This window comes from Benincasa hispida, chromosome 6 (assembly GCF_027475165.1).
Source record: "Benincasa hispida cultivar pf3 chromosome 6, pf3_genome.v1.1, whole genome shotgun sequence".
Taxonomy (NCBI): domain Eukaryota; kingdom Viridiplantae; phylum Streptophyta; class Magnoliopsida; order Cucurbitales; family Cucurbitaceae; genus Benincasa; species Benincasa hispida.
In genome coordinates, this window is record NC_143483.1 from 44,526,192 (window position 1) to 44,554,000 (window position 27,809).

Consider the following 27,809-nt stretch of genomic DNA (forward strand, 5'->3'; position numbering starts at 1 on the left):
TGCATTGGATAGTGAGGGTGGAGGAGAATGCATCAACTTGAGACGAGGAGATCTCCCAATCTACTCAAGCGTTTGATGTAATTCCAAAGCCATCTGAAAGATAAGAGAGTCTAGTTTTCATCCCTACCTATTACTTATCTTCTGAACAGTAACGAGTAATCAGGCTGTCGGAGAAGAAGCTCTAAGGAATTGGGCTAGAGAATGAGAAAAAGACAGAGGGGTCGAGCTATTGGGTAAGCTGAGTCAGTCTTGATTTTTTTATGATTCCAGCTAAACCATGAAGAGTTATGAGCTAATATTTTATGATAAGATTCTTGAGACATTTTAGAATAGTTTTGTAGAAGGAATTATCTCAAAATAAGGTTTAGAACTATGAATAATCTAAGTTGTAAGTTGGATCTGGATTCTAGGGGTAAAAAGGGAGCCCGAGGTAGAAAAGGGAACTATTAGAAAGGCTCCTAAGCAATTAAAGTGAGTGTTATAGCTTTGATAATTAACACATAGTATGAGTGTTATAGCTTTGATAATTAACACATAATGTGAGTGTTATAGTATTATAGTTTCGATATATCGTGAGTGTTATGTTGCTTTGATAAATAAAGAATATTGTGTGTTTATACAGTGTTATAGTAAATGCATATTATGAGTATTCACTTAGCTTTATACTCTGATATTGGAATATATGCATCTGTAGATACAAAATACATGCTTTTGGTGATAGGATGATTTCCATGATATTGTTTGTGTGTGACTGTGGAAACTAAGATTATGCCCGAGATATAGTTAGCATGCTTAACAAAAGGTGCTTGGCGGGAAAAATATGGTCGGCTTCGGTCGACGGGAAAATATGGTTGGCTTCAGTCGGCGGGAAAATTGGTCGGCTTCGGTCGGCGGGAAATAATAGTCGGTGACAACCGGCGGGAAATATGGTCAAGTACCTAAGCATGACTAGCGGGATAAATAAAAAGGTCGATGTGCACATTGGCGGGAATTGGGGTCATAGGAAGGTTTCCATAGGTGATTTCATTGTTTGATGATAGGATATGCTTGCTATGTGTTGATGTTGGAATACAAATTAGTAGCTGCGTGATTATGCCATGATTTCACTTGAGTTCAGTGTGAGTGCCAACATGTGATTGGTTTCCCAAAATGATGATTTTCAAAGTGATTTTCATCTTAAAAGAACCACTCACTGGGCTTAGTAGCTTACACTCTTCAAAATGTTTTCTTAATCCCCCCCCCCCAGGTAGCGGAAGATGAGGAGTTCCAGGGTGCTTCTAAAGTCAAGGTCTGCCACGTGCCCCAATTACACTTCCGGAGGGTTTTTACGGTTGTCGTTGTAAACTTTGTTTTTAAGTCCTTAAGTTGCATAAATGTTATATCACTGTCGTAATAATAGATGGGCCTACTTAATCTGTTATAATTTATCTCCTTGACTTAATCATTCTGCTGTTGGTATCAAAGTTATTCCGCAAGAATCATTAGGTAGTAAGTGTCAGCTCAAGGGTTGATAACTGCTGCAGTTCGCATCCCTCTTCCAGGCTAAGAAGGTGGTCTATGGGCGGGCTGTGACACATACCCAGTATCATCTTCCACATACCTTAGACAAGATGCCGCATGTCCCACAGACCCAGACTTTGCAGGTGACCCTCAAACACTTTAGCCGTGAGGGCCTTTGTAAAGGGATCAGCGACGTTGTGGTCTGATGCGATCTTTGTGACTATCATATCACCATGATGCACAATCTTCCTGATCAGGTGATATTTCCATTCGATGTGCTTACCCCGACGATGACTCCGAGGATCCTTCGAATTTGCCACAGCACCGCTGTTATCACAATAAAGAGTGATAGGAAAATCTATATTTGGAACAACTTCTAAATCTGAAAGGAATTTCCTCAGCCAAATAGCCTCTTTAGCTACTTCACAGTGGCTACGTATTCGGCTTCCATAGTGGAATCTGGGATGCATCCTTGCTTGATGCTTCGCCACACTACAACCTCTTCGTTCAGAGTAAACATTGACTCCGATGTCGATTTGCGAGAATCTCTATTGGTCTGAAAGTTAGAGTCCGTGTATCCTATAAGGATCAGATCCTTATCTCCATACACAAGCAAGTAGTCCCTTGTTCTCTGAAGATACTTGAGGATCGTCTTACCCACCGTCTAGTGATCAAATCTTGGATTGGACTGATACCGACTGACAGTCCCTACTACATAGCAAATGTCGGGTCTGGTACACAACCTTGCATACATCAAGCTTCCTACAGTAGAAGCATAGGGAATCCGTCTCATCTCCTCAACCTCTTGAGGTGTCTTAGGACATTGATCCTTAGCCAAAATGATTCCATGCCTGGAAGGGTAATAAACCCCTCTTGGAATCCAACATCTTGTACCTGATCAACATTTGATCAATGTACAATGCCTGAGACAGGGCTAACCATTTGTTCTTATGATCCCGAATGATCTGGATCCCTAGAACATACTGTACCTCACCCAAATCTTTCATTTGGAATTGGGCAGCTAGCCATTTCATAATATCAGCCAGATACCCTACATCATTCCCAATGAGTAGGATATCATCCATATACAGTACAAGGAAAGCTACTGAGCTATTGATGATCTTCTTGTAAACACAAGGCTCATCAACGTTCTGATCAAAGCCAAACGACTTGACTGTAGTGTCAAATCTGATGTTCCAAGATCTAGATGCTTGTTTTAGCCTATAAATGGACCTATTAAGCTTGCAAACTCTTTGCTCTTGACCTAGAACTATGAACCCCCCCGGTTGAGTCATATAGATGGTCTCCTCAAGATTACTATTAAGAAAGGCAGTCTTGACGTCCATTTGCCATATTTCATAATCATAAAACGTGGCTATGGATAGGAGAATCCTGATAGACTTCAGCTGACAATAGATGAGAAAGTTTCCTCATAGTCAACTCCCTCAACTTGGGTATAACCCTTTGCCACGAGTCTAGCCTTAAAGATTTGCACCTTTCCATCTACACCTCTCTTTCGCTTATAGAACCACTTACACCCAATAGGTCTTACCCCATCAGGTGGATCAACAAGCTCTCAGATGTTATTGAAGTACATAAACTCCATTTCCTGGTTCATGGCTTTAACCCATTCATCTTATCCAACATCCTCCATTGCTTTCTTAAAAAGACAACGGATCCTCGACCCCATAATTCATAATGACGTTTTGGGCTTCAGTCAAACCCATGTACCGATCCAGTGGGTTCATAACCCTCCCCTTATGTCAAGGTAGTCTCAATTCATGAGCTGGTTGACTAGACATTCTGACCTCAACAACTGTTGTTAAACCCTCAGCAGTCTCAGTCTCACTAGAGATCTCACGCAAAACGAGCATACTCCGTGGCTTATGATCCCTCATGTGGTCTTCTGCGAAGAAGATAGAATTTGTAGAAACAAACACTTTGTTCTCAATCGGATCATAGAAGTATCCATCTCTCGTTTCCTTGGGGTAGCCTACAAAGAGACAAACCTTCGAACGCGGTCCCAACTTCTTTGGGTTCGTCACTAACACATATGCCAGACAGCCCCAAATCCTGAAGTGGCGTAAACTACCTTTACGACCTCTCTATAACTCAAAAGGTGTTTCAGAAACACTTTTCGAGGGAGTGTTGTTCAGGATATAACATGCAGTCTCCACTGCAAAACCCTAAAATGAGTCTGGAAGATGAGCATAACTCATCATAGACCGAACCATGTCCAACAAAGTTCTATTTCTCCTTTTAGATGCACCATTTTGCTGAGGTGTACCAGGGGCCGAGAGTTGGGATGCAATCCCATGTTCTATCATATAGTTCTGGAATTGGAGGTCCATATACTCTCCACCACGATCAGATTGTAGTGCTTTTATCTTCTTACCTAACAAGTTTTCAACTTCAACCTTATACTCTTTGAACTTGTCAAGGGCTTCAGACTTACGTTGCATTAGGTAGAGATACCCGAACCTTGAATAGTCATCTATGAAAGAGATGAAATATTCATACCCACCTCGAGCTCTAACATTCATTGGACCACAGAGGTCTGAATGTACAAGCTCCAAGGCTTCCTTGGCTCTGTAACCTTTTCAAGTAAAAGGTCGTTTGGTCATCTTGCCTTCAAGGCATGATTCACATATCGACAAGGAGTTTTCTTCTAAACTCTTTAGAAGTCCACTTTTTACCAACTTCTCAATCCTATTGAGGTTGATGTGACCTAACCTTAGATGTCAAAGATGAGCATTTTTCTTAGGAGAAACCTTTGGTCTTTTAGTTATTGTTGTCGTACTGAACATTTCAGTGTTAAAATAGGCTTTTAGACTAATGGCCTTAGTACATAAGTTATTTTCCACTGACCATAACCAATCTCCATTCCATTCTTGAAAATAAACATTTTATTCTCAGAAAAGGAGACGGTAAGGCGCAATGAGATAAAACACCGAGATTAAGTTCCTCTTAATATGAGGATCTACAAAAACATTATCCAGTAAAAGATAACGTCTCTTGTCAACAAATAACTTCAGTCTGCCTACAGCAACAGCTGAAACAACCTCACCAGTACTGACTTGAAGAGTCATCTCTCCCTGTGGCAACGTTTACCAGAAATTGAATCATTGGTAAGAGGAACTGACATTATTGGTAGCACTTGAATCTAGTATCCAGGCAGAATCATCATTCTCTACAAACACGTCTCCAAGACCAATAAATCATATTTATTGTCTTGTCTCCTCTTTTGGAGAGTAGTGGGATCGAGGCCGTTTTCCATGAAAGACGTTTCATATGATTCTTTCCACTGTAAGTAGTCGATCATTTTAAAAGCTTTAACAGAAATACTAACGAGTTGCTGAAAAGAAAAATACATTGACCTACGTTAGCTTTTAAGCAAATACCCGTTGTAAAACAAAACAACATCTAGTAAGGTTTTAGAAAAACTAATATGAACTCAGTGTGACATCTAGTTTCGCAATGACGCTTCAAAGGTTTAGGACAAAAGCGGCCAAAGGGAGGTCAGTTATCCCTCCTCTGAATTGAGAAGTTCTCAACCAGTCATTAATACCAGAACAACTCTTGCTCCTATAACGACTAGCCATCATTGATTCAGCCAAGAGATCATTAACTTACTTAAAAATCTCCCGTAAGTGTGACCCACCATTTTAGGCCCTAGAGGTCTGCCCCAAAAAGCCAATCCGAAGGGAAAAAACCCGATTGGGGAAAAACCTAAAGCAATAGTGAAACAACTTTTGAGATCATCATCCATTAAACTCTTTAACGGAGTCTTTGACCAAATCGTCGCATGCTTGTTGAAAATCTATCTAATTCACCTTTCCAGGTAGGTTCCCAAGTAGAGATGTTACGTTTCCGTCAACTTAAGAACCCTAGCCTAGCCAGGACCCGTCTTAGACAAAAGGTCTCTTATAGATAGATTTACAACAAATTTAATCATTTATTCCAACCAATTTAATCCTATTAAACCAATTTTAAAAGATTAATCTAGGTTACTAAACTCTTTAGAACCACTTGAACTTAGGTCTATCTCAATCCAATTTTAAAACCCTTTTAAAAAACTTGAGTTCTCCCTAAGTTCGCATGCAACTCTTTTTTATTGATTTTAGGTCTAATTTCCTTTATAACACTTATAAACGGAAACCAATACCACAATGCAAAACTAACACATGCAAGGCATTCATAACGCTTATAAACAGCCTAAGTGTCATGCTCAATGCATTGTCCATTCATTGCTACTTCTTTTATATAACAAATATACAAAACAGCAATTAAACAAGCAAAACATGCTTCCATTCACCCTTAGACTATAACATTTATAATAAAAGGATGATGCATGATAATGCTCTGCATGCAAAATATAACTCTTATATTTCATGATGCATGTGTATGCTTTCAAGTAATTTCTTCATGCTCGATTATAACATTTATAATACATGATGAATGAATAATTGCACAACCTAAGGAGGGTTTTAAACTATATGTCAAACACTTTGGCATATAAGCACCATACATCACATGTATAAAAAACCAATATTGATGAACCAGGTAAAATTGCCTTAAAAACCACAAAATTAAAGCTAACTATTACAAAGACAAAGAGTCTCTGGTTCAAACAGGCAAACCAGGTCTTGAACTGCTTGGGCAAAGCATCGTATCTCCAACCATCGTGTACTAAACTCCCCGCGATCGTCTACACGATAAAACAAACGCTTTGCTCTATCGCTTACCAACACTCCCAGAGCTAAACGATCATTTAGCATTTACTACACGATCATGTACCTTTTGAAGGAACTCTTAACGAAGAGCATCCATAAGCGCGTTCGAATCTTTCCGATTTCATTATGACCAAAATACAACACATACATTCTATCAAATAGTTATGCAATTTAAACTAATTAATGACATGCTTTGAACACTAATACAAGGGAAAGAGTTCTCATGCCAGTTGAACTTAGATGCAGCGGAAGAACCTCCACCTGCACTCTATCACCCAACAAACAAGTCGGCTGCAACAGCACGATCGTCTACATGAACAGCAGCAACATGAACAATCACAAACAAGTGAATAGCAGCAGGGACGACACCACCAAAATGGAGCCCTTGGTATTCTCGAAGTGAGAATCCAAAGTGTGGTCTTTGGTGAGTTTGGTAGAGGTTGGAGAAATAACAAATCGTGTAGACGATAAGCAAGTGGGAGAGAAAAGGAGCCATCGTATAGCTAAATGCTTGTTGTTTAGAAGAAGCTACATGATCGTGTAGGTTTTACTATGCGATCGTTTAGTAAATGGTGGACGATCGTTTAGAAAATGCGGCACATTATGCGATCGTTTAGCGACTAGTGTGTGATCATTTAGGCGTGAGGTGTGCGATGGTTTAGATGATAAAACTTTATCATATAGGCTCTCGACTATGCGATCGTTTATGTTTTACACCGATGCGATTTTTTTTATGAACTTTTGTAAAATGAAACAAATTTTCATTTTATTCTTCGGTTACAATAACCGACTTTGGATTCTCCCACTAGCACACGTCCGAGAGAAGTTTTAGGCCAATTATCATATAATTAACCAATTTAATAATTAATGAATATAATCATATTATATTCTTACCCTATAGTTTGATATCACATATCTACTATAGTAATTTCTCCTCTACTTGATATAAATCATATTTATATCTAATTTTCTCTACTTAACGATTAAATACAAATGCAGAAACCCATTGTGACTGCAAAATGAAGTTCAAAACAGACTTGTAATCTAGAATATCAGAACAACCTGGCTCTGATACCAATTGAAGAAAATCGAACACGAGGATTTCCATGTGCAGTGGAATAGATCATTCCAAATTACAATCATGTATGAACATTACAAATTACAATCATACATAAATACAAAATTGTTATGCATTCAATACAAAAATTATAGCATGAACACTACAGATGAACAAGGAGAAAAATCTCTACACACATTTGTAGACTTGTCTCCACGCTCCTTGCTCACAAACACTCGAACAACATGACCGCTACACAACCGAACACCGCACATTTGAACTCAGCGATTGCCTCGATCACGAGCACCCTAACAGCACGAATGGCCTCCACAGAACCTCGACGGTGTCGAGTTGAATATGACACCACCAAGAAGGTTACCTTGGTATTCTCGATGTGAGAATCCAGTGGGTGTGCTCTGTTTGGACTTGGTTTGAGGCAGAAGAAGGAGGATTCAACAATCGTGTAAACGATTGAGCAAGTGGGAGATGGCTGAAACCTATCGTATAGATCGATCCCAATTGTTTAGCAAATGCTAAGCGCGTCAAGCAAAAGCTAAGCGATCGTTTAGCTCATCGCTTAGTTCCATGTCTGTCGCTTACAAAACACTACACGATCGTCTAGCTCGCTCAAGTTGTTGCTTAGTAAATCCATGTTTACTTGAAAACTTCCGTTCCATGAGATTCCTTTTGAGAAAAATCTCCAAAACAATTTTTGACAAAAAACTTACTAAAATTAGGAAAAAAAATTTTCTTTTATCTCACGATTACATGAAACCACCAATAACCTGCCACTTAATTGGTTATTAGAGAAAAAGATTTAATTACCAATAATTAATATTATTATAAATATAATTGATAACCAACTTATCATACTATATTTATAACCTATAGTTTTAATATTTCATCTCATGAAACATATAAACCATAGTTCTTTTTCTATTCCATGGCACTTAATGTAAATCTCATTTACATTAATCCTCCACTAGATGTATCTCATACATCATACCGATCATATCATATATAATCGAATTACCTCTTGTCATTTTGAACATTTCAAATCAACTCCAAGAACTGATCCTCAATTGAATCCATTGAGCTACCAAGGGGATCTTATGGACCTGTAGCTCAAAGCTCCAACGATACGTGAATAACTGGCTAAACTCTTTAGTCATGGAATCCACCATCTGTTAACTGCCAGGCACTCCACTAAAGATTGACAGCTGAACTCCCCTTACCACAGATATATTATGTGTCCATCTTAACGTATCAGCAGTGCGACAACCCTTCACAGATCGCTCGTAAGTACAACTGGGCCAATAACTGTTATGCCCCTGTAGTTACATCTAACTCTTTAAGTACCACTGATCCCTCTAATGAACATAAGTCATAGTCCTACTATGACTGAGACCTCTCTTCCAAAGAGAAGTTGTGACCACTATGTTCAAGCCCCGAAATCAGCTCTTAATGGAGCAATCTCTCTACTTATCCCTGCTTTGGGAAATAAGTGAATTCCATCTTGTGGATTGAGTTCCTAGCTCCCAAATCAGACAAGTCTCCAAAAAGGTAGACATGTTGATTTGGCAATCTGGCCGCTCTCACACATACTAATCAAAGGATCGCCCTCAAAGGCAGGAGTTCCAGAAACACTCAGGATTAAGGTAATGTCAACTATGGTCGTTTAGGTGAGATGTAAGTCTCTAGTATCAACGACGTTATATACAAAGTCTAATCATCTCGTGGTCCGAGTTTTATACAAACTCTTTGTATAGGACATCCCCACGACCACGTCTCCACATGAATGGTCAAGATCTACCATCTGTAGTAGTTTACAACACTTGTAAACCTCTACAAAGCGGGCCGTATCCGTAGTGTCACAAGGATCAGGTATCCCACCTTAATCCTTATACTACATACCTATTTAGTTATCAGTTAAGGCAACTTGTATATCACATATACATGCTTAAGTTTACATAAGATAACCAAGGAGCTTTGTTTATTGGATATGAGTAAATGCCAAAATTAAATAACATTTATTTTATTCATCAAACAATGTGTATCTTTACAAACAACGAGACTCTAGGAGAATTAAGACACCAATCCCAACAATCATATATAACATATAACCTATACTTTATATTGTTTAACATACAATATAACCTATAATTTATTAATCTCAATTAACCTATAATATTAATATGAATCACATTCATATTAATCTTAACTTACAGTTCTTATATGAATCATATTCATATAACTAATATTTCAATCGTATTCAAATATTTATTTCTCTCGCTAAAACTTTATATTATAATGCATACTATATATTATATTAAGGGCTAGTTGTATAAATGAAATTCAAGCCCAAAATAATAGAATATGTAGTTCAAGGATAAAATAATTGCATACATAGAAAAAAAAAATGGCAAAAGACTAAAAGGCCCACATCTAGCCACCATTTTGCTCGATTCTTCCCGATTTTCTCAAATTGAAAGCTATCACTAATAGCAGCTATCAGTGATAACCACTGATAACTACTATCAGCTGCTATACCAGTGATGGAGAACTATTAGTGGCTATCACCGATAACTTTCATAAATGACTATCAACTTTGAAAGATTAACACAATAGCTATCACTAATAATCTTCTATAGTGGCTATAACTGATAGCAGCTATCAGTCACTATCATTGATAGACTTTCATCAATTAGAATCAACCTTGAATTATTAACACTTAAGGCTAACAATGATAGACTTCTATAACTAGTTATGAACTTTAAAAGAAACTTAGATTTCACCTAACTTCTATCACCGATATCACTAATATCACTAATATCATTGTTATCAGTGATAGCTTCTTTCACTGGTAACATCACTGATAAGATGCTATCAATGATCTCATTAATATCATGCTATCAATGATCTCATTAATATCATGCTATCAATGATAGCACTCTATCATCGATAACATGCTATTAGAGATAACTTCTATCATCGATAACGTGATATTGGTGGTATCTTCTATCATCGATAATGTACTATCAATATTAGCTTCTATCATCAATAACATACTATCAATGGTAGCTTCTATCAATGACGGCTATTGACCACCTTATTGTCTCTTTCCTTGTCCTTTACAAACATTCATACGACCCATTTTCTTTTCGATACCTCTTAAGGACACTTCCTTATAAACACTGAACAACCAAACCAAACAGTTCTTTGTTTGATTTTGAAAACAAATATTACGAGACACAACTACACAAATATTTCAATTTGTGCCCTTCATTTTAGGCCATCTATGCCATTTTTCCATGTTGATTTCTGATAGACATCATACTCTTAAAGCCCTATAAAAAGAAAAACAAATTATTGGCATGTCTGATATCCTTCGCATTTCTCTTTTTTTTTTTTATAAATGAACTTGTTTAATAACTATTCATGTTTATTATTTCAAACTTTTAAGAAATGTTTCTAAAAATAGTGCAAATTTGTGGACTAAAAAAATAGTTTATTTCAAATCTGTTTTCATTTGCTATTTATATTTAATGTTTCCTTGTAATAATCAAACTAGATGATTGGCTTGTTGGTGTTAAGTCACTTATGAATTTGGTACTTTCAAGTCTTGGGTAAGAAATTCACCTCATAATTCTTTTGAAAAAAAATAGAAGAAGCAAAAACTGGATAATGAAAAGAAACTTAAAAAGAGAGAGAGAGAGAAAGAAAGAAAAAATTGGAGAAAGGAAAGAAAATTAAAAAAAAATGAAGCAAAAATTGGAGAAAGGAAAGAAAATAAAAAAAGAAAAAATTGAAAAAATAAAATAAAATAAAAAATAAAAAAGAAAGTGAAGAAGAAAAAACCGGAGAAAGAGAAGATTTTTATTAAAGGGAAAGAATCAAGAATTGAAGAAAATAAAGAAAATAAAAAATATAAAAATAAAGAAAGAATGGGAAGGAAAAGCAAAAATTGACGATCGCCTACCTCATCGTGTAGCATCGCTCACTTACTAGACGATCGTGTACCTCATAGTGTAACGCCACTCATTTGCTACACGATCGTCTTCCCAGTGCCTTGCGCTCAACATTTTGCTCTCTACTCTTGCTTATGTATACCCAACACATGCGCAACTCTTGGCAATGCCTCTTCCCAATAGTTTGGCCAATCATGCGTTCAACCTCATAAGCGCATGGTTGCCTTTCTACTTATCTTATGTGTTAATGTCTCTCAACGCATGGTTCCTTTTTTACTTTACACTTAACTAAATTTCATCAATTAAGGCTTATCTCCAAGCTACTCAGTGAAGATTTATTCAACATTTAGAAATTTCCTTCTCTTCATCATAGGATTTAACTTTTACTAAGTTAATTCCTTTTATAACATGCTTAAGTAGGGACAATGGAAATCTGGGTTTCACAATAACCCTTTGCCACCACTAGCCTTAAATGTCTGGACATTACCATCAACACCCCCTTGTTCTCTTGTAAATCTATTTGCAACCTATAGTGAGAAAGTCTCATCGTGGTCTTGTAGTTTATAATTATATTTGTACAAACAATTTATTATGTAATACAATAAGAGGTATTTTATTCGACATTTAGTTGCATCAACTCAAAAATTAGTAAACTAAGATCTAAGGTTATCTGCTATAACTTAAACATGTATGTGTAGATACACAGATAAATCATGTTTAAGTGATAACCTGAACAGTCTGTAGTAGATGAATAAGGTTGGGTACCTTATTCTGGTGCTATGAATATGACCTACTTTGTAGTTTTTTAAGGAGTTAACAACATACAAGCGAAAGCAATTAGGATCTTAAGCATTCTAATTTCATTAATTTTAAGATCGAGCATGCTAGTACAAGCTGTAAAACAGAGTTAGTGAAGCAAACCTTGGTATAGTTCAAAATTAAAGCAATTCATAGGTTGTTTCTCATCACAATCAGTTTGTGGACCACCACTAGAGTCTTCCCCATTATTCTCTGACCTTAGAATGGATTGTGGGATCTGAATTTTGATGAATTTTGAAGGGAAAAATAAATTGGAGAGAGTTTTGGTGTTATGGATTTGATGGTTCAATCTCAGCTTCGAAAGCCAGAATCTTCAACCCAACTTTAGCATTTCTTCCTTCTATTTAAAGAAGAAACCATGCACAAACAATTTCATCTGAACTTGACATCAAATTAAGCACCATTTAGTGGTATTTGAGGTGTTGTTTAAGTTCAAAAAGTGGGAAATGTGGAAAAATCCCACTTTGTTCAAAATTCAATTAAAATTGAATTTCTAAAGTTTAATTTAAATGAATTTTTATCAAATTAATTCAATTAATTAATTTTTAAATAAAATTAATTTTAAAACAATTTTAAATATAATTAATTTTAATTAATTAAATAATTTAATTTTAAATATTAAATTATATAAAATTAATTTTAAATAATCAATTAAACAATTTAATTAATAATAATAATTTAATATCAAATATTAAATTAATAATTAACACCAATCCCAATCATGAATCTTTATTCATGTATCTAATATTTAAATCATATTTAAATATTTTTCAACTCCTTAAAAAGTTAAGTATATCAAATATAAATAATTGTTACTCCCTAAACCTAATTTGAACAATTCAAATTCTCTCATCATACTGTTCTAAAGCTTAGTCGGATGTGAGCTATGATGGGGACTTAATGGACCTACAGATCATGAGCTCCAACAATCTGAGATTAACCAACTAAACTCTTTAACCTAGTTAACCAACATTCATTAATTACCAAGACACTCCACTATAATCCAATAGCTGCACTCTCCTCACTGTAGATATATTTCTATCTACTCGATATAACCATGATTAGTAATTCAATCCTTCACAGGTTGTTCGTAATTACAGCTGGGTCAAACTTATTGTTTTACCCTTGTAATTACATTTTTCTCCTCAAGTCCCACCGATTATCTACTGAACATTTTTTTTCTAGTGCAACCACGAAACTGAGTCCCTCTCGGGCCAATGAGAGGGTGCGACCCCATTGTTCAAAACCTAAAGTCAGACACTTAAGAGAACAACCTATCTACTATCCCTAGAATCGGGTAGGAGAGAATTCCATCTTACAAGACTATGTCCCCAGTTATCTACCTGGTCTTATCACTAAAATGGGGGGCTTATTGAGTCGACGAACTCGGGCCACTCTCACCCATGTAGATTAAAGGATAATCCTAAATAAGAAGGAGTTCATAGTTAGCTCAGGATTAAGATCGAGTTATCTAGATCATCGTATTGAAATAGTTAGTCTTAACAGTAAACAATGTTATCAAATAAAAGTGACTATTTTGTGGTCCAGTCTTATGCAAACTTATTGCAAGGACGCCCCCACTCGCATGTCTCTACATGAACGATTTAGGATCACCTTGTTTGTATCAAATATAAAGTGGGTCGCATCCATAATATCCCAAGGATAAGATACCCAACCTAATCCTTATACCATAGACTGTTTTGGCTATTGCTTGAACTTGTTCCCTTTTTATGTCTCCACATATAGTTCGTATTCATGTTATAGCTAGAGGTTTTTAGTTTATTGGATTTAGGGGTTTTAAGTGCAATTCATGTATTCAATAACATCTTTATTGAATAAACCTCAATAACAACTTTATTGTAAAATAGAATATGCTCATTATTTACAAACCACGAATTTGAAGACATAAAACCCAATAGTTGTTACAATTGTTGTGAAGTGCTACAAATGATCTGATCCTAATCGTTCATGTGGAGTCATGTGAGCGAGGATATTTTTAAAAGTTTGTATAAGAACAGACCACGAAATAAATAGTCTTTTTATATAACACCATTGCTAGAAGAGACTTACATTTCACCAGGATGACCATAGTTGACTTGACTTGAATCCCGAGTGAGTTATAAGCTCCTGCCTGGGGCTTGAACAATGTGGCGCCACACTCTCGCCTGGCCCGAGAAGTGTTTGGTTGTAGTTGGACTATAACTAATTGTTCATTAGAGAGATTAATGGTAGTTAAGGAGTTAGATGTAACTACAAGGAAAAAACGGTAATTTTGACCAAACTATACTTACGAGCAATTTGTGAAGGGTGAATGCGTTGTTGATTGATTATATCCAATGGACACAAAAACATTTTTTAGTGCGAAGAGTGCAACTATTGGTCTTTAGTGGAGTGACTGACGGTTAATGGAAGTTGATTAATTTAATTAAAGAGTTTAATTAATTAATCAAGTACCATTTGAGTTTCAATCTATAGGTTCATAAGGTCTTCTTGTTAGCTCAATAAGGGTTAATGAGAATCAAAATTAATATTGGATAAATTTGAATTATTCAAACTAATTGTGGGGTATAATTATATAAGATATAATTAATATAATGTATGATATATTATAATATTTATTATATAACATATAATTAATATAATGTATATGATACATTATAATATAAAGTTTTATTTGAGAGAAAATAAATATTTGAATATGATTCAAATATTAATTATATGAATGAGATTCATATTTAAGGTTATAGATTAAAATTAATATGAATATGATTCATATTAATACTATAGGTTAAATGAGAGAATAATAAACTATAGGTTATATTATATGTGGTATAATATAAACTATAGCTTATGTGTTATATTACATATAACATATAGTTTAATATATGATATGTGTATATTAAATTAGTTATTATATATATATATATATATAAATATATTAGATTAAATGGAAAATCAGTTTCAATTAAATTAGTTATTAGGAGGGAGTTATTTGATAACTCCCCCTCTCTATTTTTTTAACGTGGATTAAGGCAGAGGTTAATACTTCTTCTTCTTCCTGCAGTTTCTCACAACATCTCATAGAACTCTCATTGCAAAAAAAAAAAAAAAAAAATGTTGCTCTCAAAGAAAAACTTTTCCCTCTCTTTTCCAAAATTAATTTACTGAAGCTCACACCTCTCAGGATTCTCTACCTTGAGAATAACGAGGATTCGTTTTTGGTGGTGTCCAAAATTTAAAATTCCATTTGTTGTGTTCGTGTGTTCAAGAGAAAAGGAAGACTTCAAATCGTTTCGAGCGGTACATTGAAGGGGATTCGGGAACGTTATCGGTCTTCAAGTGTAAGTCCTTTAATCCTTTCTTCCTCTCTAAATTATTGTGAAAGCATGCTTAATTAGAATGTTGTATCTCTATTTCAGTCCTCTGAATTAATGGTGTTCTGTAAAATAAAATAAAAAAATCGGACAAGATCTGCCTGCTGCGGGTATTCACATACTCCTTCAATTGGTATCAAAGCACCGATTGAGTCCAAAATTTTCTATTTTCGAACTCTAATCAGATTTATGGTGGGTATTAATTCTACATTGTTGAATATTGAATGTGGTTTTGCACAATTGGATGTTCTCGAGATTGGCTTTTAGTTTTCTACTGCTTTATTTTGATCCCATTTGTAAGGACCCATTGTTTTTTGGCATAATTTAATTACAATCAAGTTTGTAATTGATACCCGAGTCACTCTTGATCAAGTTTCGACTTTAATTTGGTGAAAAATGTGTTGGATTTTATGTCCTAAAACTCGTAGTTTGTAATATCATATTCTTGTTTAATAAAGCTGTTATTGAAAATATTTAGTAAATTTAAATTCTGTATTCATGAATCCAATAAACTAAGGTTTCGAGGCTATTAAGTTTAAGTTTGAACTTTATGTAGTGACATAAATGTGGATCAAGTTCAAATATATAGCCAAAATGGTCTATAATATATGAATAAGGTTGGGCGCCTTATTCTAGGGACACTATGGATGTGGCCCATTTTGTAATTGTTACTATTTGAAATTGATCTTATGTCACACAATGCATGGATGCATATGATGCAAGCAATGTACAAATCCATGTGATACTACTTCTAGATATACATTAATTAACAATGTTCTTGTAGTATGTTGTACGTTGTCACAAGTTTCCTTGCGTTGAAACCAAGTATAATTTCACCGCAAGTTTCTCGGTGTGATCCGAGGTCGAACACAGGCACTGTTTGAGGTTATTGCGTTATGCTTGTGATACATGCGACCAGGGGTTTTCAATTAATAAGAGTTGTTGTGTACAAGAATATAAACATGCGATAAAGTAAAGTAAAGCGGTAAAGATTCGATAATAAAATAAATTGCGTTAAAATAAATTATGTTAAAGTAAATCTAAGCTAAGATGATACAAGATATAGGTTTCATGATACAAGATACTGAAGTCAAAACTGGCTGTGAAGATTATGCAAAGATCGTGTAATGCGGTGACAAGTCTTATGTGTGAAACAGAAAGGGAAAATATAATTAGTACAAACATCGCTAATTCTATAATTGCGTTAAAGGTATAAATACGGTTCCGTTTTTCCCTTGACGTACACCTCTCGGTGATCGGCCACGTTCCCACATCTCTGTGGTCAAACAGGGACAAACATAATGAACGCAAGGCTGCTTCCATCCCTGGAAGTACTTCTTGCTTTAGTTAACGCATTCTTCTAACCTTCTCTCGACAGATCAGAATGACATCTTCACTTCTACTCTCACAGGTGAAGATGCCGTCTGGCATGCTTTAGCTAAACGTTCTTATTTCTTTAGCACAGAGTAAGTTACTTGTTTAATTCATATTAATTACCAAGGGATTAAGAAGACTTTATGAAGAAAGCGATAAACGGAGGAACGAAAATAGACAGAGAAAGGGATATGAAATCGATCGAGACATTCAATATTTCTATTCAGCATCTGATACATGAATTGTGAATGAAGAGATTAAGAAGATGAAATACAGTGATGAATAGAGTTAGAAACAAATACAAATAAACGCCAACGTCTCAGCACCGATTTGGATGGAGATTTGCTTGCCAATATGGATGGATCGTGCGGACGGATGAGCTTCCCTCTCAGGCTTGCTCAACCAGTAGTAGGGATCTGAGTACAGAGCTTCGCGGCAGGGATCTGGCAGAATAGCACTGAGACTCACCTCTCGGCCTTGTCTCTCTTCTTCTTAGATTTCTTCCGTTCAGTACTCAGCTTAGCCTTTTCTCTCCGTAATTTAGCAGCAATTAGCCCTCATATCAATTATATCCGTATCAAGTATATCTTTCTCTGAATTTTATTGGGGTATTTATAGGTGAAAAGCTTTGACTCTGGGCTTGTGGACCCCACTTTTTGTTATGGAAATTCCGAAGATGGAGGAATAAATATTCCTTCTGTTATGCAATCAGACCATCAAATTTGCATAACGGTTAGTTGTACACGTGTCGCAATCCTCCGCCTTTGCATTGCTCATTTGCATCTTTCGATCGGTTGCTTGCATGCGGTGTTGTTTTTATTACCGCATGCGGTTGAAATTCAGCTCAGGATCGACTGTCGCATTGCACCGTCATTGCGTTAATCATCTCTTCATTGTTTATTGATGGGCGCAATGTAACAGAGATGAATTATTCAGTTTCTCGTTGAGCCTTGATCGCAAGCGGTAACTTGGTTTCTTGCAAAACAGAGTAAAAATATTCTGTTCTACCATCTTGACAATGTTAGTGGGTGTAATTGCGTTAATTCATAATTATTGTATTTCTGAGCTAATTTTCATACAATCAACGTATATTCCTTCTCTTTTGGCCACAATATCTAGATAAGGCAGCATAAATAACTTGTATTTCTACAAGTTATCAGTAGTTAGTACAAACGATGTGATCCTAAACCGTTCATTTAGAGACATGAAAACGGGGGCATCCTATGTTAAGAGTTTACATAAGACTGAACCATGAAATAGTCACTTTTTACATTCTAAATGACGTTTAATGTATAAAACTGACTATTTCGTTAATTGATGACCTAGGTAACTTAATCTTAATCCTGAGCTAACTATGAACTCCTGTTCACTCGGAATTATCCTTAGATCTGCATAGGTGAGGGCAGCTCATTATCACTGACCCAATAAGCCTCCCACTTCAGGGGTAAGATCAAGTGGATAGCTAGGAACATAGGATGCAAGATGAAATTCACTCCTACCCATTATAGGGATAGTAGATAGGTTGTTCCCTTTAGTACTGAATCCAGGTCTTGAACAAGAGGCCACACCCTCTCCTTGGCCTGAGAGGCGTTCGGTTTATAGGTTGGACCTTAAACCAATTGTTCATTAGAGGATCAGTGGAACTAAAGGAATAAGATGTAGTCTCAGGGGTAAAACGGTTTTTATGACCCAGTCGAGATTACGAACAACCTTTGAAGGATTAACTTACTAATCATAGTTATATCATATGGACACAAATATATTTATAGTGAGGGGAGTGAAACTATGGAACTATAGTGGAATGACCCGTGAGTTAACAAATATTGATTAGCTCCATCTAAAGAGTTTAGCCAGCTAATCTCGGATCGTTGGAGCCCATGATCTATAGGTCCGTTAGGTTCCCCTACTAGCTCATATGGAATAAACTTAGAACAATATGATAGAATAATTCGAATTGTCGAATTAGGTGAATATAGAGAAACTGACAAGTATATGTGATATAGTGGTCGATTTTTCAGTTTAGAGATACAGCTTTAATATTTAAATGTGATTTAAATATCAAGAATATGAATACATTCATATTCGGAAGCTCGGAAATAATGGAAATCGTCAAAGATGTAAAAAGTCAAAGAGTTCACTTTTGACTTTGAAAAGTTAAACTTTGACCGACCTTATATTCAAATGTGATTTGAATTTTGAGAAAATGAATGCGGACTCATGCTCGGGAAGTCAAAAGTAGTCAACACAGAAAAAATCATAAAAAGTCAAAATGTTGACTTTTCGGTCCAATTTGGACTTTGACAAAATGACTATTTTGCCCTTTGACTAAAGTTAGTGGGAAAATCTAAACTTTTGTTGGATAATTCCACTAACAAGATAGTGGGCTAGGTGTTGGCTTATAGTGAAGACATCAAGCCCACTTAGATAATGGATTTTGAGGTGTTGGGTTTTTATGAATTTGTTTCATGCAATTTTGCATGGCTTTTTTTCTATAAATATGAGCTTTCTATTTGGATAAAAGACTTTTGCCATTTTACCATAATTGTTTTCTAAATTTAGGCTGGAAAAATCACTATTCTTGAGAAAAATTCAAAACTCAAACCCAACCCAAAATTCCATCTTCTATTTTCATCTCTTTCTCTCTCTCAGGTTCTTCATCCATCGGGTCCCACAACCCAGTTCTGAGTCCAGAGGATAGTAGGTCAGCTCTAGTGGTTGTCCGATTTGTGTTCGAGCAGAGATAGAAGATTTTTGGGAGCTTCAAAGATAAGATTTCAAAAAAAAAAAAAAAAACTCTAATCAATTGATTTAGGATTGTATGTTTAATTTATGCAATTAGAGTAAAATTGTTCCTCATTTCTGCTGCGTTTGCCTATTTTTTCCATCAAAACGAAGCAAGAATGGTGAAATTTGGCTGAATGGGCGAGGCAGAGCACACTTTCTGCCTTAGAGCGTAAGGCTAGAGCATAATGACGCACGACTTACATTGCAAGCCAGAGAACGTAGCATCGCTACGCTCCAGCCGCAACGTTGCTACACTATGCGGAGCATTGAGGCGCTACAGGCAGCATAGCGTTACGCTAAGACTAGCAAAAAGCCAGCATAAGGAAGCTGCTATCGAGCGTCTGCTCCAAACGTGAGGCACATGCGAGGACCCGTCTAGATCGTCGGTTTGAGCGTTCCAAGCAGTTTAAGCAGCAGTTTTCTTTAGTTTTTTAATCATTATTTGTAACAATTAAGTATTTGTTGTACTTCCATTAATTAATATAAAATGTTATATTAATTTAATTAATGTTTTAGGAAACCAATCTCGATCCAAATGTTGCAATTATACAAGTGATGTATGGTTGTGTTTTTTATTATTATGGGCTGCTTGCAAACATAGACTATTGAGCCAAACTAATTGTAAATATGGCATTAACCAAAACAAACTATAAATGTAGACAAATTTAAGAATAACCCATACAAAAAGACTAAAAAGCCCATAGGAATATAATAGGCCTATGACCCGGTATCCTTCTAGCCCATGAATCCACGACCCGTGTTCTCTGTTTAGCGTAAAAAAAAGAAAATTTGAGAAGTCCTAATATGATCTTCAAGTATCCCTAACCCGATCTTCAAATTCTTCAGATCTTCTTCAATTGATGATTATTCATTGAAATCGATGTTTTAACTATCTTCTTCAATTGACCCATTCTACTATTTTTGTTCGATCGTTTTCAAAACCCTAACCCTATCTTCTAAAATCTCCAAATCGAAAAAGAATCCTATCACCATCAACGATTATTCGAACGATTGCGGAATCAAATTCAAAGGTAACAAAAAGTATAGTTGCATGACTTTTTTTTTTCCTTTTTTGTTGTTTAGTTGTTTGATTATTGTTTGTATGCTTTAAACTTCAAATGTGTTTTTGTTTGGGGTTTATCGGTGATAGATTTTTGTCACCAATAAACTTGAATATTCACTGTTGTTATTTGTTATTATTGGTTGTTATTATTGTTGTTATTTGTTATCAATGCTTTAATCTTTATTATTGTTTGTCTTCAATGTATGTTCACTACTGTTTGTTTTTGTTTTTTTTTAATTGTTGATTAGTGTTTGCTATTGATACATTGCTATCACTGATAGATTTGGAGTATGTTGGATTTCTGTCATCATTGATAAACAAATATGCTTTGGTTTGGGGTCTATCGGTGATAGATTTCTGTCACCAATAAACATGAAGAATATTGAACTTGTTTTTTGTTTTTTCATAAGTAAATGCTTGGTTTATTGTTTTTTTTTTCTTTGGTATTGTTGATTTGAGTTTATTAGTGATAAGTCCTATGACTGATATACATAATGGACGTTAAATTTATATTCATGCAATGTAAGTAAACATACAATTTCACTGTTGTTTGTTATTATTATTATTATTTGTTGATTAGGGTTTGCTATTGATATGTTGCTATCATTGATAGACTTGGAGCATGTTGTATTTATTTTCCATGAAAATGAGGAAAAATTATAGTTCCATTTCTATTTATTTGTTGTTTAGTTGATAGACTATTGCTAATGTACTTTTAAACTTCGAATATATTGTTGATTATGGCCTATCTGTGATAAGTTTCTATCATTGATAAATTTGAAGTGGTGAAGTCTATCAATGATAAGATTATCACTTGTAGACTTCACCACTTCAAGTCTATCAACGTTAGAAACGTGTCAGTGATAAGTTTAACATTGATAGATTTCACTACTTCAAGTCTATAAGTTATCAGTTCCATAAATGATAAACTTGAAGTGTTTAGTTTGTTAATTAAAGTGGGTATTATCATTCTAACAGATTGACAATTATGGAAAGCAAACAACAAAAAAAGGGGGCCAAAAAGAACATTAGAAGTTGAAAAACCATTAAACAAAAAAAAAAAAAAGATGAAAAAAGAGAAGGTATTAACTATATATTTATTATATATCTAGTTCTAAGTTGTTCTTTAGAATATTTAGAATTTTTTTAATAAATAATGACAAAAATAGGGTTGGGGGGAAAATATTCCCAAAAATAGGTGTTTAAATCATGTACCGGGTACACGATTACACCTTAATCATGTACCGGGTACACGATAAGGCCTAAATCGTGTACTGGGTACACGAGTACCTGGTCACCTGGCACGCCTAATCTGGCGTGGCATTCATGCAGGTTTGGCTGAGGGAATCATGTACCGGGTACACGATTACCCTAAGTCGTGTACTGGGTACACGACTTCCACGCCTTAAAACCTCCGGCCGAACCCTTTTTCTTCCTTACCGAACGCCATTCTTCTTCCTCATCGCCGCTTATAATCGATTTTCCTCACCGAGACCATCGATTCCTCTCTTCTACTTACCAAAATCTCGTTGATTTTCCTCACTGAGGCCTCTATTTCACCAAAATCTTCCAAAATTTTGATTTTGCTCGATTTTCAGTCCTCCATTTGATCCTCACCGAATCCTCCATAGTAGCGGTCGTGTTACTCGATTTTCATACCTTTTTAGCTGTCGATTTTTGCTTGTATATTTCTTTCTCTAGTTGGGCTGATCTGTGTTTAAATGTATGTTTTTGAATGTTTTTAGGCTGAGTTTATTTTAAACTTAGTTTATGTATAGTTTATGTATGATTTAATGTATAGTTTATGTATGTATAGTTTATGTATGTATAGTTTATGTATGTATAGTTTATATATGTATAGTTTATGTATAGTGTATTATATAGTTTATGTATAGTTTATGTTGTATAGTTTTGTGTATGATTTAGTTTATGTATAGTTTGTGTATGATTTAGTCTATGTATAGTTTATGTATAGTGTATTATATGGTTTATGTATAGTTTATGTTGTATAGTTTTGTGTATGATTTAGTTTATGTATAGTTTGTGTATGATTTAGTTTATGTATGATTTAGTTTATGTATAGTTTATGTATGATTTAGTTTATGTATTATTTAGTTTATGTATAGTTTATGTATGATTTAGTTTATGTATTATTTAGTTTATGTATGTTTTTGGGCTGATCTTACTTTTTTTTAATTTGTTTGGATTGATTTAAACATAGAAATCTTATATGTATAGTTTATGTATGATTTAAACTTAGAAAACTTAGAAAACTTAGAAATTAGAGTTTGTTGGGGCGACATATTAACATATTTTTTTGTCAACTATAACAGTTGAAAAAAACATAATAAATATGTCGATGCGTCCTGAAGATTTAGTAATTCTTGAACCTGGAAATGATAGAGATAGTGACATCGATGTTGAAGTTAATAAATTATTTGGAAATGATAGTAGTGGTGAACATGATCTTGAGTTGGTACCGTCGGAAATGTTCACCCAAATAGATTGGGAAATGACAAATTCAACGTGTGAATTAGGGTCTACTTGGAAGAAAGAAATGTAGGAGTAGATAACTATAGTTTAATACAAAAGGGAATATTGTTTAATACCAAAGAAGATTTACAGCTTGCTGTAAAAAAATATTGTGTGACAGAACACTACGAAATTGTCGTAGTGGAATCAAATCAGGATCTTTGGTATGTTAAATGTAAATCCTGGAGTGACGGTTGTTCTTGGAGGCTACGGGCATGTCGGCGCAAAACTCATGGAATGTTCAAAATCACAAAACTTCAAGGAGAACACTCATGTTTGTTTTTCAGAATTGACACAGGATCATTCACAACTAGATTTAAATTTCATGAATGATGACATGTAGAAATGCATGTCATCTTAGGCCTTTTACTTAGAATTATGAAGGTTGTTAGGCAGAATATGCGTCGATCATGATAGAAATTCACGAGAATATGAGTTTACGTCGATCAGCATGTTGAATCTCAGCTAACCCATTATTTTGCGTTAGTTATGCGTTCATTGTTCTATCTTTGTAGCTAATGCAGGAAATGAACGTAAACGTAGAAACAGAACCACCGTATAGACGACCGCATGCAGAGAAACACTCCATCGCAAAGGCAAACACATCGATCAACGCATGGATGTTGCGGTAATCACCCGTATGCATCCATCGCATGGGAGTTGCACTCGTTAGGCGATTGCGGTCATCATGTATAGTTGCGGTATTAAGCGAATGCGGCCATTGAATGATTACGCCTATGCGACAATGCAAACTAATGGGATCAACATAAGGTAGGTAGAATAATGCATCAATGCATCTACCTCGAGAAAATCCAAAGCTGATGTTGACATTTCACCTACCACGCCGTTAGTGGCAGAGGTTCAGAAAGGACGAACGCACCGAACATCAGACTCAGAGCAGTCCAATTAATGCTGTCGGTGATCTAAGCTCTATAAATAGAAATCGATGAGCATAACTTTAAATCATCCATAGATTATCACTCAACCGGGGATTTTCCCCGCGATCTAGACAAAATGTGTGAGAAGACACCTGAGAGTTCTTCACCTCTTTCATCCATTCCGAGTGACGACCGGAGCGTTCGACCGGAGCTAGATCTCGAGAGAGTCAGTTCCTCCGCCCATCCATGGCACCACTGGCAACCTTGACGCACATCCGCTGGAAGCAAAGCCTTGCTTCCAACCAGTCATTTCTTTTTCCTTTCTTTTCCTATATTGTATTGTATGACATTTTGGAATTAAGGAATTGATACAATCTGTTTTCAATGCATTTCTCTATTTCTTTGACTCCATCTCCATCTTCTTTGCTTAGCATCATTACTTTCATTGCAACACTTAGTGGGATTGCTTAGGTATTGCATACTTAGTCATGTGGATTAGGGATATGAAGCATGTAGCAAACCACCGAGAGGTGTATGTTGCGTGAGTGTGTGAGAAAACCTTATTTGCTTAGTGTGAAGTTGCTGCAATGTCTGTCTATAGGCTAATGCATTGCTTGTCTATGAGTGAAGTCAGCAACAACCAACTGCCTGGGTGGGTAAGTGGTTGGACGCATTAAGCAATGTATGCGTTGTTCACTAGGGATAGTAACAACCTTGCATCAACCAAGTTCATGCGATTGTCTTGTAGTATGTATGCTTCATTCGTCCATTAGGGATACTCGGGAGGGTAGTCTAAGGACAGGATCTAGGCTTGGGAAGGTCAGGTCAGAATCTAGGCTCGGGAGAGTTAGATTAGAACACATAATATAAGAGATAGAAGCTTAGGAATAAGCACTGTTTGCTATTAACCCATCGCATGTATCTTAGAGATAGGATACGATTGAGTGCTGTCACCGTAGCGTTGTGTGCATTTTTCATCATCGCATAGGAAAAGAGTAGAGACTTAGGAATAAGCTCTATGGACACTTTTGCATTCAACACAGGCGTCCTAGACTTAGGAGCACCGCATTTCCATTGGAAAATGACTTGCCATGCATGAGTATAGCATAAGCACATTAGCTTTCATTGACTAGGGTTGCCCTCGCAGTCACTCTTAAGGATTGCAATGAAAACATCTCCGCATTTTATCTATTTTCCCATACATTTATTTCATGTCAAGGTTTGTCGTATCTCTACCTTTCATGCATATTCTCATTTTGTTGTCTGCTAGATAGGAGTAGGAGTAGGATTAACTTAGTAACATCCCCTCCATTCTTTTATTCAACCGACGCATGCACATCACCGCAAACACATAACTACAAGTCCCTGTGTTCGACCTCGGATTACCCGAGAAACTTGCATTCATGTTATACTTAGCATGAACGCAAGAAAACTTGTGGCAGGACGCATGGTCATCGCATACATTTATTAACGCATATTCATTCCAACGCATGACCATCGACACATGACTATCAATGCATATCTTAGGAACATGCATCGCGTCCACGAGATTTTGGTTGTTGAGTAAAATTTACTTCCAATTTCCCACCATCAATGAGTATTGAAATTAAAAATTTGGTTAGAGCTGATCCTGGAGTACCTGTGGCCCTACTTCAAGAAGCCATTAAAAGACAATATGGCTATAATGTCAATTATAGACGGGTGTGGCAAGCCAAGAGAAAAGCGTTAATTGCTGTGTTTAGCGATTGGGAGAAATCATATTTGGAGCTTTCGTATTGGCTGAGCGTTGTTGTTCATAACAATCCAGGAACATGAACAGACCAATTTTTCCTTCCCTCTGATGTGCCAGGTACGACTATTTTTGGATGAGTTTTTTGGTCTTTTGGTCCTGCAAGAGAAGGGTTCAACCATTGTAGGCCATTAATCGAAATTGATGGAACTCATTTATAATGGAAAGTATAAGGGAAAATTATTGACAACCTTATCTATTGATGCAAACAGACATATATTTCCTCTTGCTTTTGCTATTGTAGAAAGTGAGAATTCGTCCAGTTGGTCATGGTTTTTGTGGGCATTACATGAATATGTTACCCAAAGAGAGGTTATTTGCTTGATTTCTGACAGACATAAGGGCATTCTTGCTGCAATTAATAATGAAGAAATTGGTTGGAGTGAACCCAGAGCGTACTATCAATATTGTCTTCGCCATGTTGGCAGTAATTTCAATACAAAATACAAATCGAAGGAAATAAAAAATTTGGTGTTTAAGGCCGGAAATCAACACCTTAGGCGTAAGTTCATTCGGTGCATGAAAGAATTGAAACAATTGCACCCTGAATGTCTTGAATTTTTTTTCAGACATTGACTTAGAAAAATGGACACAATCACATGACGGTGGGTACCACTATGGGTGGATGACCAGCAATGCAGCTGAATGCATGAACGGCGTTTTTAAAGGTGCTAGAATGTTACCCATTACTTCTTTGGTTAGGCTAACATTCTATCGCACAATATTGTATTTTGAACGCCGGATACAAGAAATCAGTGAAGCATTCGATCATGGGGACATATGTACAGAATATGCTCTAAAGAAACTGAAGAGGTGGGAAAAACGAGCATCGGCACATACGGTGACATCCATTGAAAGGGAAAGTCAAACTTTCGAAGTACAAACTGGCATAAGTATGATTTTTCCCTACAAAGGATAGCACACCTAAGTTTTAAGCTTGAAATAAGGGACATGTTCTTGCAATAAGTGGCAATCATTCAAGATTCCATGCCCTCATGTAATTGCAGTTTGTAATTACATGCATAAGACATACCTACCACTTATTGATGAATGCTACAAATTGTCCAATTTCAAGGGTTGTTATAAAGGCCGCTTCCATCCAATTCAACACCCAGATTATTGGCCAGAATTATCATTTACAGAAGTTCGTCCAAATGCGGACTTACTCAAAGAACAAGGTCGACCAAAAAGTACGCGCATTCATAATAAAATGGATTTGAGAGAAGCAAGCCAAAAAGTGCGATGTACAATTTATAAAAGAGAAGGACATACGCACTTGTCCACACCGTACACTGGTTGCTTCGTCGTCTTCAGGTCATTAGGATTTTTATTTTATTTTTACTTGTATATTTCATGTATTTGTATTCTTTATGTATTTATAATTTTCATATAATTGTATATTTCATGTATTTGTATTCTTTATGTATTTATAATGAATTTATGTAATGAATTTATGTAATTGTATTTTTTTATGTACTTTTTATGTATCTTTTATGTTATCGATTCTATTATGTAATATAATTTGAACTTTTTAGGTAATGGAGCTTGGTTCTTCTAATCCTGTAGAATTGTACCAACAAAACACGCATCGTTCACAGATAGTATGGGATAGTTCTTCCACTATAGTGTTGAGTTGGAGGAGGGAGGCGATTGCACAACATAATATCCCATTTGATCACCGCATTATTCCATATGTTCAGGAGGCGGGTTTTCTTGGGGTTGCACAGATTGGTTTCATCCAGATTGATTGGCACCTGATTACTGCTCTAGTTGAGCGCTGGAGACCAAAACCCACACATTTCACCTGCCCTGTGGAGAATGTATGATTACGCTGCAGGATGTTGCCGTACAATTTGGGTTACGAGTGGACGGGCAACCACTGACAGGCTCACTATAGTATGATTGGAAGAATGTTTGTGAAGAGCTCTTAGGCGTCTA